At 31.9% G+C, this 15,403-nt stretch overlaps 1 pseudogene across 1 annotated transcript in view; it reads left to right on the top strand.

The window, feature by feature from the left end:
- The first annotated feature begins 2 nt into the window (after positions 1-2).
- The window catches only part of LOC309660977 (alpha-enolase pseudogene), a 36,077-nt pseudogene continuing 20,676 nt past the window's right edge, over positions 3-15,403 (top strand). Inside the window, exon 1 of the transcript in view lies at positions 3-15,403. This exon is cut by the window's right edge and continues 20,676 nt beyond it. The product of the transcript in view is annotated as an alpha-enolase pseudogene (transcript).

Raw genomic sequence — 15,403 nt, 5'->3', positions numbered from 1 at the left:
AACAAAACTATGGAGACAGTAAACAGATCATGGGTTAGACGGGTGAGAACCCAGATTATGACTTGTCTTTCTGTTGATATCTAAAAACTTAATCTTTTATATTAGATATACAATCTACCTGGATTTTTCATTATGATGTGAATTCGGAAGTGATCTTTTTTTTTTTTCCATTTAGACATCCAGCAGATTCAATACTGCTATTTAGGGAAAAGTATAGACATTTCCCTGCATTACTCTGAAGTGCTATATTGTCATAAATCAGATGCCCATATTTGTTTTACCAAGTCAGTCTCTGGATTTCTATTCCATTAGTCTAGTTGTCTATCGTTTACCAGTGTCATATAGTCTTTATTACTTTATAATCTTTATATCAGATAGAACAAATCTTTTCATCTTTTTACTAAAGATTATCTTGATTATTCTTAGCTATCTGAATATTCATACAAATGAAAAAAAGCAACTTTTAGAATTTCATGCATATATTTGTGCACATGTGTACACACACATATATACACACATATTCTTTTTGGGAAATTATTGTGATCATATTGATTCTGAGCTGAAATCCTTACAGTATAGTCTTCTAACCCATGAAAATGGATATCCCTTTATTTGTGCTCCTTAATTTTTTAAATAATATTACATAGCTTTTGTGTAGAAGTCTTGCATATCTTTCTTAGTCCTAGCTGTATGATATTTTTGTTGTTATAAAATGTTTTGTTGTTATTTCTTATTTTTACTATGTTTTAGTAAAATATTTTTGTTATTCTAAAAAAAAATAGAAATATATTTACTTTTAACATAATGACTTGCTATCCAACATCCTTGCCATACATAAATGATTATCTATTTATATGAACCATAATATAGATTTTAATCATTTATCTATGGGATACTGATTTTTCTCTCTACTCAATTATGTCAACGGAAAAAAATACAAGTTAATGCATTTGTAGTTTCTAATGTGCCAATATTTAACAAGTAACATACTTAAGTATATAAATTTTAAAGTTAGTATTAAAAACATAGCTTAAACAAGCTGCTATTCTTTTTCTAATTTGCCTCTTCAAGTTGTGGCCATGAGATTACCTGAGGATTCTAGGTCGCTATTCATCACATGTTTCTCTCCAAAATACACCAGTAGCAGAAATTTCCCCTTAGCTTAAACAACTTTGCATAGAGCTTTGTATTCTTCAGGAATCTGGATTAATTTGGAAAGAGATTGCAGTTAAGACCATTTTACATTTGCAGTTTTCTATTTGATCCTTTTTCTCTTATTTGATATATGTTCTTAAGGTATTTTCTTTGCATATTACTCTGCAGCCTAGGATTACCATCATCTTCTTCCAAATTGCTCAAGGGAGTCCCATTTTATTAATTCTTTCTCAGAAAACTGTACTGTCATTTCGGTGACATCACAACCAAACAAAGGAAAACAATAACAACTTGAGTGTACCAAAGCTGACATTGCACATATTTACTTAACCTTTTAATTATTGAACCTTATTTCTTTAGGAATCCCACAAACCCACAAGTACTTGTATTTTATCCTAGAAAGGGCATGGGTATGAAAGGAGCAATGTAAACTATCACTATAACTTTTAGTATGTTCTGAGGATCAGAGAACGTCAACATTGTTTAAAATAAGTACTTTTTGCTCCCTCACCTCCCTTCTGAATAAAGCAATGGGCAGTTTCCTGTATGTGGCCAAGTGTTAAACACATGGACGTATTATGTTGGCCACAGCTACTAAACAATGATGGGAAACAGATCCAGAAACAGCGCGCAAACAGAAGAGATCTATCCAAATATATATCTTTTATTCGGGTGGTGACTGGCTGAACCAATCATATCTCGGTGCATTGAAGTGTGCATACAGAAGGTACAGATGGTAATGAGATGCAAATCCTGAGAGGCACGAAAAAATACATATAGAAGTCAAGGTAGAGAATTTATAAAACAAATTAAACCAAAAGTAAACATATTGGTATTTTCACTGAATAAGAAGTTCACATCACTGAAATACAATGGAGTAATAATCTGATCTTGGGATTCACTGATTCTAATATATGTTCCATAATCAATTAAGCTTTAGTCTTGTAGTACCTGCTAGGGGTGCACAATCTTGCTAAGGTACAAGAGGGAATAAAAACAAAAAAGGGCAATATGTAGGGAAGTGGATCAATTATGTTGCTAATGCAGTAAATTGAATGAATAGGAAGTTAGAATTATGTAGAAGATAGAAATTAGGGAAGAAAATATATTTTCAAGGTACTGATAAGTATAGCCCCTTCCGTGATAACCTTACAAATGTGTGAGAGGGATCCACTATTGTATTTTTATTCTTCACTGGGTTTGGGAACATTAATTAAAGTAACCAAACAGGCACACTTCAGTCTGACAGCAAGATGATTGTTGCAGCATAGTTTTTCAGTCTCCTTTAACATCCAACAAAAATGTAGTAATTATTATTCTTTAGCAACTAGGCACCTCTGTTATCAGCATCTATGTAGAAAAATTTAAGAGACAATAAAGAACATTCTGATAGCTTTGAAGTAGGGAAAGTGAAAATATTTATGTCTGTACTTCACATGACATTTTTTTAAACCCAAAAGAAAGGCAACTGAGTCTTTTAGGTAGAGGGGGGTGGGTGGTAACAGGTTTTGATTGACAATTGAGTGGAGAGGACTACTGAAAAGAAGCAGTTCTGAGGCAGTCTAGACCCTATGACTCTTGAAAGTCAACAATAAGATCTTCCTTTCTGACCAAAGTCACGCACTGAGGAGAAACTCTTGTGTGTGGAATCTAAATGGAGTAAGATAGGGACGCTAGAGCAAAAGAAAGAAAAGCATAAAAATCATGGAGGACTGCAGTGGAGGAAGATGTCAAAAAACTTAAGAAAATTAAAAATATTTTTCTCCATGGCAATACAACAAGGAGCTTTATAACCGTGAAAATAGGAAGGCTATTCTGACCAATTCTCCCATTAAAATAGAGTAGGAAAACCCGTCTTCTGTGACAAATAAATGAAGGTAAAATTTAGTCCCATACAATAACTTTCTTGGAAAAAATAAAGAGAACAATTGTATTATTTGGCTATGGCTGCCATACAAAGTACCACAGACTGGGTAGCTTAAACAGAAATTTATTTCCTCATAGTTCTGAGGGCTAGAAGTTTGAGATCAAGTTGCCAGCAGGGTTGATTTCTTCTGAGACCTCTGTCCTTGGCTTGTACATGACCATCTTCTTTCTGAGCCTTTACTCGTCTTCCCTCTGTCTCTGCATCCTAATCTCTTCTTCTTATAAGAATATGAGTCATATTGGATTAAGGCCCACCCTAGTGACCTCAATTAACCTTAAAGACCCTACAGTAGCATTCTGATGTACTGAAGGTTAGGACTTGAACATATAAATGGGTAGGTGGGGCGGGGAATTCAGCCATTAATAGGAGTAAACAGGATAACATTCTTACAATGAAAGCATGCCCAAGAAACATACACAAAAAACAGATAAAAATTTTACCTTACTCTTGCAAAATCAGTTAAAGGTTTAGAGAAAATGTTAGGAACTGTGAAAAACAGCATCAATCAACTTTAGAAAAATCTAGAAATTATATTAGACAAGATAATATAAAAAGATATCTGATCATGTTAGAAATTAGTGAACTCTAAAGAAAAAAATATGGAGATGAAATTTAAGCTGCTGGAAGGGAAACAATAATGAATAAGTATGTAGATAATGTCAAAAGGGAAAAATACATTCAACACTATATAATATACACACACATATATACCTGGTACCTGGTAAAATCAACCTAGAGTGGTTGAAACCTAACACCTCGAAATATTCTAGCAAAATTATTGTACTTCAGAGCAAAAGGAAAAACATTCTTTGAGCTTTCAGACAAAAAGTTCAAATCACTTATAAAGAAATCAAATTGACATCAGACTTTTCAACAGTAATGTTTTATTCCAGAAATCTATGTAAGATTCTAAGGAAAGAAAGTATAATTAAAAGGTATTATATCTATCCAAATTGAACTTCTGGTGTAAAGGCCATGGGCAGATTTTAATAATATGACAGAACGCAAGGAATATTGTTTCCAAAGTTTTTCCTGAGGAAATCTACTAGAAAATTATCTTTAGAAGATGAAAACAACTGAGGATATCAACTTGAAACTGGAAGATGATAAAGTATGTGAAAGTTAAATGCTCTGACATTTTATATAAAGCAAAAGTGGTTTAGAAAATTGAGAGATTATATGAAAGTAGAATCAGCTCACTAAGTGCCTATAAGTATTAACTGGGAGTAAAAGACATTACTTCAATTTGGATCTGGAGGGAAAGGGAGAGAAGGAAGAAAATGTTGCTAGTTAAATTTAATATTGTTCATAGAGGGAAACAATGGACTGAATTAAAAAGTGGGAAGACTAAGAATATTCTAAAAACTTTAGTACAAAGGTAACCATTAATCTAGAATTGCAAGGTTTTCTAAATATTAAAATATATGATGAGAGAATAAATGACCACATATTGATATACCTATATATGAATAAGACTTTAAAATATGAGATTAGAGGCTATATATATTAATTATAGCAATAAGTAAATGAGCTTAAATCACCAATAGAAAGAAAATATTTCTATTAGCTAAAAATTATGCTCTATACAAGAGACAAACCTAAAAACAAAAAACCTTCAAAAGTGATGAAAATAAAAGGATACGCCAATATGCATTTCTCAAACACAATTAAAAAAAAGTAGAGGTTAAAATCTTGATATCTGAAAAGGTAAAACTTAGACCAAAAAGACAGTATAAAATAATAAAATTACAGTTTTTTAAAGTTAAAAACAATATTGCTTAGTGAAACTGTAGCAGTCATTAATTTTATGCAAACAATAAAATGATTCTTATTAAACAGCAATTACAGCAGTGGCAAGAAGAAATAAGCAAAAACAATGGATAAAAATATAATTGAACACATCTCTTGATCCAAGGCAGATCACATGAGCAAACTTTGTAAAGACATTGAAGTACTGAACATTTATCATCAATAACTTAGACCTTATATATTGAAATCTTAACCTAGAGATACTACACTTCTTTAAGTGCAAAGAAAATGTTCATGAAAATTGACCATTTTTATGCCACAGAAGAAATCTTAATATATTCCCCAAATAGAAATAAAATATAGAACATTTTCTGAACTCTTTTCAATAAAACTAGAAATACATAACAAAATTGAAAAACATAAAATTCTTCTACCTAGAAACACACAATGTTAACTCTTGGATGAAACTGGAAATAGGAATCAAACTGCAACATGCCTCAAAATTTTAGCAGGACATCAGAATCTGGGATGCAACTAAAGTGGTTATCAGAGGAAAGTGAATAGCATTAAGTTATATCAATAACAATTAGAAAATAATATAAAATAAATACTAAATTTTTAAAAAGTTATTTAAAAGCCAACAATAAATTAAAACAAAAGAAAACAGAAAGAACTTGAGGGAATTGTCACCTAAATTAAAATGTGCCTTCAGTTATTGGTACTAAATCTGTGAAGAAATAGAATTCCTACCCTCATAGAGCTTTCAGACAACTTGGATGAAAAAGGTCAGTTTAGGAAGACAGGTTGTTTTCTTTTCCTCCCAGAGTTACAGTGTTCAAGTAACAATTACTAACACAATATGGTCGCTATTTGACTATAATACAAATCTTTAATATTGAAGTATTTGAGATTTATCAATAGAGATAGTGCTTATCGATAGCCACAAAATAAATCCCCCATTCGAACACAATTTCCTCATATTAATAATTTGCAATATATTTACAGTATATTTCAGGAGAGTAAGTGTTCTTCTTTCCAGAATCTATTAAAATACTTTTTCCCATGTATCCATATTTGTAAGAACATTTTGATGGATATGATGGTTTCTGTTTGATCAATATTAATTTAAAGCTGCTGGATATCCTTGGAGAGCTAATCAAGAAGGTAAAAATTTTTCCACGTTAATGTTGTCAAGTGACAGTAGATTTAAGAGGTAATGAACATTATTTACTTAAAAAGAGAATGTTTTCCCTTATGCAATTACTGTTAGAGGAATCATTAGCTACAACAAAAGCTCTATGAGTCAGTTCAACATATGTCTCATTCTATAATTTATACTTCTTCTTAACAGTCTGTGATCCCTTGGGTCAAGATTATTTTAGAAATACAAAGAGAACCCCTAAAACTAAATAATTTCTATTATATAATGAACATGTAAATTATCTGCTAAATTACTTGTACTTAATTAGTAATTTTGCATAATGACATACATTCTCTTTGGGTCTCTTCAGACTCTGACAGATAACACTTTACAAATGTTACTTAAGTTCCAATTACAGTGCAAACCTTTTAGAAATGTACTATTAATCTAAATATGCAAATGTGAGCAATTCTGGTATTCCTTAGGCAAACTATGATTCAACATTCCTGCGAAAGTATACCTTGGCTCATTCTGAATGCAGTGTTTTTGTTTCTTGTTTCTTACATGAGAGACTAAAAATGTCAATTTTTTAAAGTTTGTAAGTGGATAACATGTTGTACAGTTTTTAGAATCAGCTCATTTCACTTTTAGTTTAGAAATTAAAATTTAAAAACTATCTTCTGATGTAAAACTTCTTTTGGTAGTTAACATTAAAATAACCATGTAAAACATGGCTACTGCTAATCACACCACAGCAGTGTTCCACTTGAGTTGTTCTAATCTTGTCATAGTTACTTTGTGTCTTAAGCTATGACATGGAATTCACTTAGGAGAGCAATACATTTAACTCAAATAAAAAGGATCAAAATATAAAATATGTGTTTACTTAATAGATATTAACTGAGTGCCTACAATGTGTCAGGCTAAGTCTTGGAGATGGAGCAATGAGGAAGGCAGACAAGGTTTCCCCTCTTTAAGAAAGTGCAAATTCAGATTATGTGTGTGTATAAGGGTGCATGCTATGTGTGTGAAGCCGTTATGTATGTGTGTGGAGGGAGGGAGGAAAATAGATAATGGATGACTAGGGGGACAAAATAAAAATATATGATCAGAGTTTATAAAGTGATGTAGGAAAAATAAACAGGGTTATTTGATAGAGAGTGACTGGGATAAGGTGTCTACTTTAAATAGGGCCTAGAATCCCCTTCCATTGTACACATAAATACAAAATAGATTTTACACAGCTCTCATGTACATCAAAAGTAAGTACTGGGTAAATTTTGGGGAGACTGAACTTTGCTTTGTTTGGAAGTTAACCAGGAATTGTTTAACATTTTGAAAAGTCATCTCATCCTTGGTAATACAATTTATGATCTATGAGTCATCAATACGGTCCCTGCACTGGTACACTTGTATCAGTCTGTGATTGCACTGGTACCATAATGGTGATTTTAGATCTTATTTTAAAATGATAAATATAAAGAAAAATTGTCTACATGATTCAGTTGAATTTTTGTTGGGTTTTATCACTTCATTCCAAAATGAACATCTTGGGTACATTTAATCTACTGACATTTTTTTTCTAATTAAACAACAGAAATATCAAGAATAAATGCAAATTTTAAAAAGAAACACATTAACCACACAATTCTGAAATTTAAAGACATTTTTGGAAAGTATTGTGCTGTCGTTAGGATATTTAAAAAATTTTAAATCCAGAATGATCGAAGTTTCTTTTTTTTCTTATATAAAGTACAAATAATACAAAATATGACGAACTATGCAATATTAGAGAAAAATTTATCTTACCAGCTATATGTGAAGTTATTTGTATTGTGATGATAGTTCAAATGTAATAATTTACATCTTTTCATTGAACAAAAATACTGTTTTCATGTAAATCAATGAGAAAGCAAAAATGAATGAAGTATATAATAAACTGAAGTTACCATATGCACAATTCAAAAGGAATGAAAAAATAATAGAGGAGATGTCATTTAGAATACCAGACTGTAATACACAGAGTTTGTTAACATTTGAAACCTTAAAAATCAGTTCACAGGAAAAAATATTCCCTTTTCAAATGACACCGCTTGTACAACAGATGGAACACTAACTTGGGTTAGTGGGTAACACAGGTTTACAGCCAACTTAAAAAAGAAGCACCAGGTGTTTTAGCAATTTATTGCATTATTCATCAACAGCACTTAGTTGCCAAGAACTTTGAAAAAGACTTAAAAATTCAATGAAGTTACTGAGCTATTAATGCATAATGTATAATAATGTATACTAATAATCAGTGTAAAATATATAGTAATTTCTGGAATGATAGATTATTTGGTAACCTTTTACTTGCACATTGAGCTACAGTGACCCTTAAAAGAAACTTTTAAAAAATATTTTTCACCATTGTAGATTTTTTTTATTCAGTGAAAAATTAAAACTTGACATTAAAATACAGCAAATGGTATGATAATTTTTTCAGATATATATGCAAAGTTAAAAGAAGTCTGTCTTAGGCTACATGGAAATGAGGTATATCTCACTAAAGTGTAGGGAATGATGAAGGAATTACTAAAAACTGTACCTAATATAAAAGTAGCCTTACTCATGAGAATTTTTAAAGTTTCCCATACTGGTTGAAATTTGATGCAGATGTATTTAAACAAAATGATTTGGAAACATATTGCTATTATTTGGTTGCTGTCAAAAATTAATTATGATTCTAAGTCAGCATGAACTTGCAATATTGAATTTATCTGAAGTGAATGTGGAATGTGCTAACCAAGAATTTGGAGGAAGAATTCATTGATCTAGAAGATGACTTTATGGCATAAGAATGATATAATGAGTTGAGCTATAAAATCTTTTGGGTCCAGTTAGGACTTTCATGCTTATTTCTTTGTAAAGAATTACATATACATATAAATTACATATACATTTGCAGCTACATATTTATTTGAAAATAATTTTATGTTGATAGTGTACTTACTGTAACAAAAGCAACTGCAAATATGTAACAGGAGATTTCAGAAGATTGTCAACAGAATTATTTTTTAAGAAAATTTAAGAATGTTAAATTAGCAGCAACTCATGAGAAGTTGTGATTATATTGAAATTCATTAATAGAATTTGTTTTAAAATATTTAATACAGTTTTCATACTACATATTTTTTGTTTTTATCCAAGAATGATAAATCCATGTTATGTAAATTACATATTGAAATTATTTATTATTTTTCACTTTCCTTGCTTTCCAAATATAATCCAATACTGACACAGATGCATGCCTCAAACTTTCCTACAGGTTTTTGTTTTATTATTTTTTATTTATTTTATTTTATTTTTTTGCTCACTTCTCCCTCCCTTCTCTCCTCCCTCCCTCCTTCCTTCCTTCCCTTCCTTCCTTCCTTTCTTCCTTCCTTCTTTGCTTCCTTCCTTCTTTCCCTCCTTCCTTCCTTCTTCCCTTTTCCTTTCTACCTTCCTTTCTGTACCTCTTGTATGGAGCAACTCTACTAGCCTTAAATTATTATATGTATATGTAAGCATTGAACCACTGCATTTTTTCTTGCTCAAATTTTACATTTTGAAATGCATTTTAAATAAATAAATCACCTTTCTTGCTATTATCCTTACATTATAATTCAATTTATAAAATATATTTTAAAATTAAGTGCTCATAAGTTAATTATCTGTGAATTTAGTTTCAGAATATTAAGTGGAAATTATAAAATTTTATTATAAACATGTTTAAGCTTAACAAAGTTAAGAATTATTGATTTATATAATCTCTACATGTGTTAAAATACAGGTCAGTTTTTCATAAGTCTCCAATATAACAGGGGATGCAAAATAACAAAATTTTAGTTCCTTTCATGTAGAATTTTGGGCCAATATAGCAACTTGACTGGGTGTGGCATCTGAACTCCTTTTATATTGTTTTGCTGCCCTTTTCAACATGGCTTCCAATACATTGTTATTCTAGTTCTTGTCATCCCATCTTCTTACTAACTAGGAAGGAGGAGGGAAAGGAAAGAGGACAAAAGGGCAATATGCTTATCTCTTTTTAAAGCACCAGCAAATTTCTTTATATGGGCACACATGTTCTAAATTAAAATTATTTTTATTAATAAAAAAAGAGGAATATAATTCTTGCTGGACAATGTAGTTATTGGGAAACACTTAGCTGACACTGTAGCACCCAAATAAGATAATGAGCAACTTGCAGGTAGGTTTGTGTCTTGTTCTTTCAAAAGTATCACCTAGCACAATACTTACGCATACGTAAGAAGTAAACACTTGTGTAAAAAATGAGTGGTGTGAAAAAATAAATTATACAAAGAAAAGGTCACTCAGAGCTTAATGAGAGTTTAACAAGATAAAGACTTGGTGATAAAAACTTTATTTTCTTAATATGGAGTAATTCCATTCTTTTTATTATCAACATTGGTTGGTTTTAAATACCACAAATGTGCTCAATTAGAGGACCATCTGTGGGGTTATTAAACTTCCACGTTTCTAACAATTGCATTCAAATGAAGACACCTGTATTTTTATGAACCATCATTTTCTTTTCCTTTGACTTTTTAGTTATCATCTGCTCTTTTAACCAGTAAGTGAACTGGTTAAAAATAAGTAACATAAGAAATTTTCTAGTGTTTTTTTACTTATCCCTGCCTTTCCCAAAAGTCTCTATTTGAAGTGGTTAAAAGAAAGAAAAAAAGAAATCTCATATTTAAATAAAAAGTGCAGAGTATTTGCCAAAGCAATATAAAGTAAATGTTGATTGTGCAACTGTGTTTTTCCAGAATATCCAAGTTTGGCTGTTAAAAAAAATATAGTCACTATTGAACAAAAAGAATTTGGTACACTTCATCTTAACCCACACAATTGGATTAACTCTTACCTCTGACAAATTCAGTGCCCTGATGTAGGAATCTCTCAGTGTATGTTTATAAATTTGATCTTTTTAAGACTGTCACATGGAACCTGAGTATTCAAGTATTAAATCTTTTATCACAATTAAGAGGGAACTGTTGTCTTATTTTTTGCTCTGGCTACAGCAATATTGCCTCCTATTCTGCTTAGCAAGTGGTAAGCCTAGATTCTGTTCCCTATTCTTAAAACAAGATGACACAGCTTGACTATCCATCCTGCTATCACTGAGTCTTATCTTTCCAGATATTCACCCCATGAGTCTTGGTTTCTCAAATGGCTGCCTACAGAAATGGAAAAATTTTTATTTATCTCATTCAAGCAGTTCTTTATGTGGGTGTCAGAAGAGTGATTGAGGCACTGTGGTTGCAATACTTTACAGATAATTCAGTGAAAAGTTTATATATTTTTTTTCTTTTCACGTTTATCATACCCTTTTCCTAGATTTCTTGCACAAGATCTTTTGGGAAAATGAAGGGCAGGCAAAAACTTGATAATACAAAATACACATTTTAAAAATTATATTTCTTACCTAGTGCTATTTTTCTTAAGCAATACTTATTTGCCTTGATTCTCATCTTCCTTAGAAAGAGCACTCTCAAAGGAGACTTCTAGATCTCTTGTATAAGCATAGCCTTGGTAATCAATTCCAGTGGCTCACCAAACATGCCAAGATACATCTGAATCATAGCTGAATCCCTCTTAGTTTATCCAGCTGAGACACTGGCCTTATGAATAATCAGCATGTCATCAATATATGCTCATGCCTAATTGAAAGTCTAATTTAACAACCAAGAAAAGATTAAATACCCTAGATACAGTAGCATGATTATTATGGAGAAGTATATTCTTAATTTTTTGTGTGTTTGTGCTAAGATTTCACCCCCAAATTAGACCTTTTAGATGAGAGCAATATGATTTCTTAATTCAAAAAGACCTCTTATACATACTGGATTCTCAGCAATCTCGTTATGATTTTGTGTTTGAATTTAGGAGGATTGTATTTACTATCATGGATATTGGAATCTAGATTCCAGTCACATTTCTGCCGTTTTTTGTCTGGGTTTACTATATGAAAACTTTGTTAAGTTTTAAGAGTTTCTATTTTTTCTTTATAATGTGATACTAATTGTGCCTAGATCTGAGAGTTGATGTGAGAATTAAACAAGGGCAGGTAAAGAAAAAAATACTTTGCATAGATAGGTACTCAGGAAATTGTAGTTACAGTTATTGTTATTAATTTGAGGAGATGTCAGTATTAGTTTGTTGATTAATATATATTATTTTCATTAGAAAAATCTCCAGAACACTGTATTATTATTATTATTATTATTATTATTTTGGCCTTTAAAATAAAACAGCCAGTTATTTTACCAGCAAAATGGATTTTTTCGGGAGGAAATTGCAATTCAGGACAAGCAAGCTATAGCAAGAGCCAATGACAAGTCTAACAAGCAAAGAAGAGGAAGGCTACTTTATAAAGAAAAAAGAGGAAATTGGGAGGGGTTGTATTGAAACAAAGTTCACTTATTAAAAGTATGAGTTCAAAGTTCTTACTTATTAAAAGTAAGATGGTGTGGCACTTCCCGCTGGCTGGACTTGATGCTGGGCAAGGAGAATTCTTACTGTTAGGGTCTATAATTAACGTCTTCCTGTTGGGGTCTGTCACTGATGTGAAATGGTAGTGCCTGAGGGCTTCCCCTTCTGACCTCCTGACTCCACGTTATTTTTTTTCAATAAATTTAATTTATTTATTTTATTTTTATTTATTTTTGCCGGCGTTGGGTCTTCGTTGCTGCACACGGGCTTTCTCTAGTTGCGGTGAGCAGGGGCTACTCTTCATCACGGTGCGCGGGCTTCTCATTGCGTTGGCTTCTCTTGCTGCAGAGCACGGGCTTTAGGCACGCGGACTTAAGTAGTTGTGGCTCGCAGGCTTCAGTAGTTGTGGCTCGTGGGCTCTAGAGCACAGGTTCAGTAGTTGTGGCACACAGGTATAGTTGCTCCGCGGCATGTGGGATCTTCCCGGACTAGGGCCCAAACCCATGTACCCTGCATTGGCAGGCGGATTCTTAACCACTGCGCCACCAGGGAAGCCCATGACTCCATTTTAAATGAGCTTTCCTTCATTCTGATTCACACCTACATATAGTAAAATATAGTAAACATAAAATTCTGAGGAAAATATTTTTTCATATAATTACCTAAGTGAAATCGTAAATATTTCGGAAATTAATTTATAATCACACCTATTAGAATTACACTGAAAATGGTAATTATGCAAGAGAGTGAAATTGATGTGTTAACAGTTTATTGTGGTGATCATTTGCCCTATATAAATGAATCAAATCATCACATTGTACCCCTTACACTTACATATGCTATATGTCAATAATCTCAATAATGCTGGGAAAAAAAGATATTAGGGAACAATTCTATGTACTGTTCATCTCTATAATAACTTCTAGAAATGTTTTTAAAAACGTTTAAAATTTCTAAAAAGGAAAACAGTGGAGGCAGAGATTTGAGTGCTGTGTTTATAAGAGTGCCTGGGGCCACCAGAAAAAAGAAGGATCCTCCTCTGGATCCTCTAGGAGGAGCACAACCCTACTGATACCTTGATTTTGGACTTCTGGCCTCTAACGATGAGAATAAATTTCTACGTTTTAAGAAAAAAAGAATTACAGTAACCTATCTAAACGGTTAGCATTCTACATTTCCGAGACTCACTTGTTTCCAGAATGCAAGCATATGACTGACATTTTTACTGATGAGATGCTTCCTTATTAAACTTGGATGAGGAAATGAGCAAAACCGGGTGGCAGCTATACACTTGTTTTAAGGAGCATACAGGGGTTATTCTAGGGCAGCTGTGTGGCATTCATGGGGCAGCTAGTCCTGAGAGTCACATATGCAGAGGGACGGGTGACACAGGCATCATTGTCTGAGCTGGAGAAATCCTGCCCTGTGGCTAGTTGTTTCCTAGATTCCATGCATCTGGCTGCTTTGTTCCAAGCTGTGAAGTACCCAGGACCGACTATCAGGCACTCCTGAAAATGCTCTGAGATGTCTAAAATTCTTTAAGAAATCCTTTCCTGCTTAAATAAGATGGAATGCAATCTGTAAGAATATTTGCAGATACATAGATTTATACTTCCATTTCTTGATTTACCTAATTAGGCAGCAACCATTGACACCCTGCTCTGAAAGATGGAATGCTTAGAACACTTATACAACCTCCCAACTGATTTCCTCTTCCCTCTTACAAATATTTCAGAAAGGTGTGGTTATTTTTTGGTTAGCCTTATAATTTTAAATTACATGATACAGGGTATAGAGTTATTAAGTTTCTTTCCATATAACCTTTTTATACATAAATATCCCAACCTCTGACACCATATCATTATTATTTTTTTTACTTATCAGGATTTATAACATTATATTCTACTCTAACCTGAATGTAAATTTGCAGTTATTATTCTGTGGGAAGATTCTAAAGATTAAAATCCAAAATCTCAGATATTTAATGTTATGATTTACTGATTATTGGATGTTACGGAAACAAGTATTGTGAATGGACTTGAAAAAAGAAGAAAATCTAATTTTACAAAACCAAATTTGTACCACTTACTTAGTAATATTCCAAGTATAATATGTAAATGAATGGATTTCATTTTCTTTTATTATATCACTTGCTCAAAATATTTCTTTCTTACTATTTGATTTGTATTTAAATTGCACCTTTTCAGTAATGTTTTCTTTTTTATGGAGTCCATATCTTCCCTTTTACTTGGATTTAAAAAGAAAAAAAATAGAATTACATTCTCAATTATTTTCCTCAGAAAGATACAGAGGAAATAAATACTTTGAAATTTTCATGTCTAAAATCATTTCTCTGCTTCATATGGTTAATATTTAGATACTTAAAAAATTTGTATTCAAACTACATTCCTTAGTAATTTTAAATCGTTATCCCTGTGTCTTAGAGTATTCAGAGTCTCTGTGGAGATCCTACACAAATTCAGTTCTCATTCTTTTTAAATAATCAGTCTTCCTTGCTTATTACTTTAGTGAACTTTTTTTGATCCTTGGTTTTCTCAAAGCCTGTTCATACATATCTACATATGTAGCACTTTTCACTCTCCTACTACTCACTTGTGCCTTTCAATTTAAAGACTTCTGATTTTCTCCTGCATTTGGAAATCCTTCTCTGAGGCTTTATTTCCCTCTTCCATTATCTCTCTGGTAATCTCAAACTCCTTTTACATGAAAATTGGAACCCCTATATTCATTGGCCATGTCTCAACTTTTTTTTTCTATTTACATACGTATATATATTTTGGGAATATTCTTAACCTTTTCTTCCAGTTCTTCTTTTTCCCTCTAAAAATTGTTCTAATACATCTAAGTATTCCTTCTTATTGGCTCATTTTAAAAATATTAGCCTGTTAATTTTTTAAAGAGTTAACTCAATATCTCAGAGGAGGTTTAGAGATTTA

Source organism: Balaenoptera physalus, assembly GCF_965194825.1.
Source record: "Balaenoptera physalus genome assembly, chromosome: 5".
Taxonomy (NCBI): Eukaryota; Metazoa; Chordata; class Mammalia; order Artiodactyla; family Balaenopteridae; genus Balaenoptera; species Balaenoptera physalus.
Note: the sequence above shows the minus strand (reverse complement) of the source record. Positions and strands in the feature narration are given on the sequence as shown.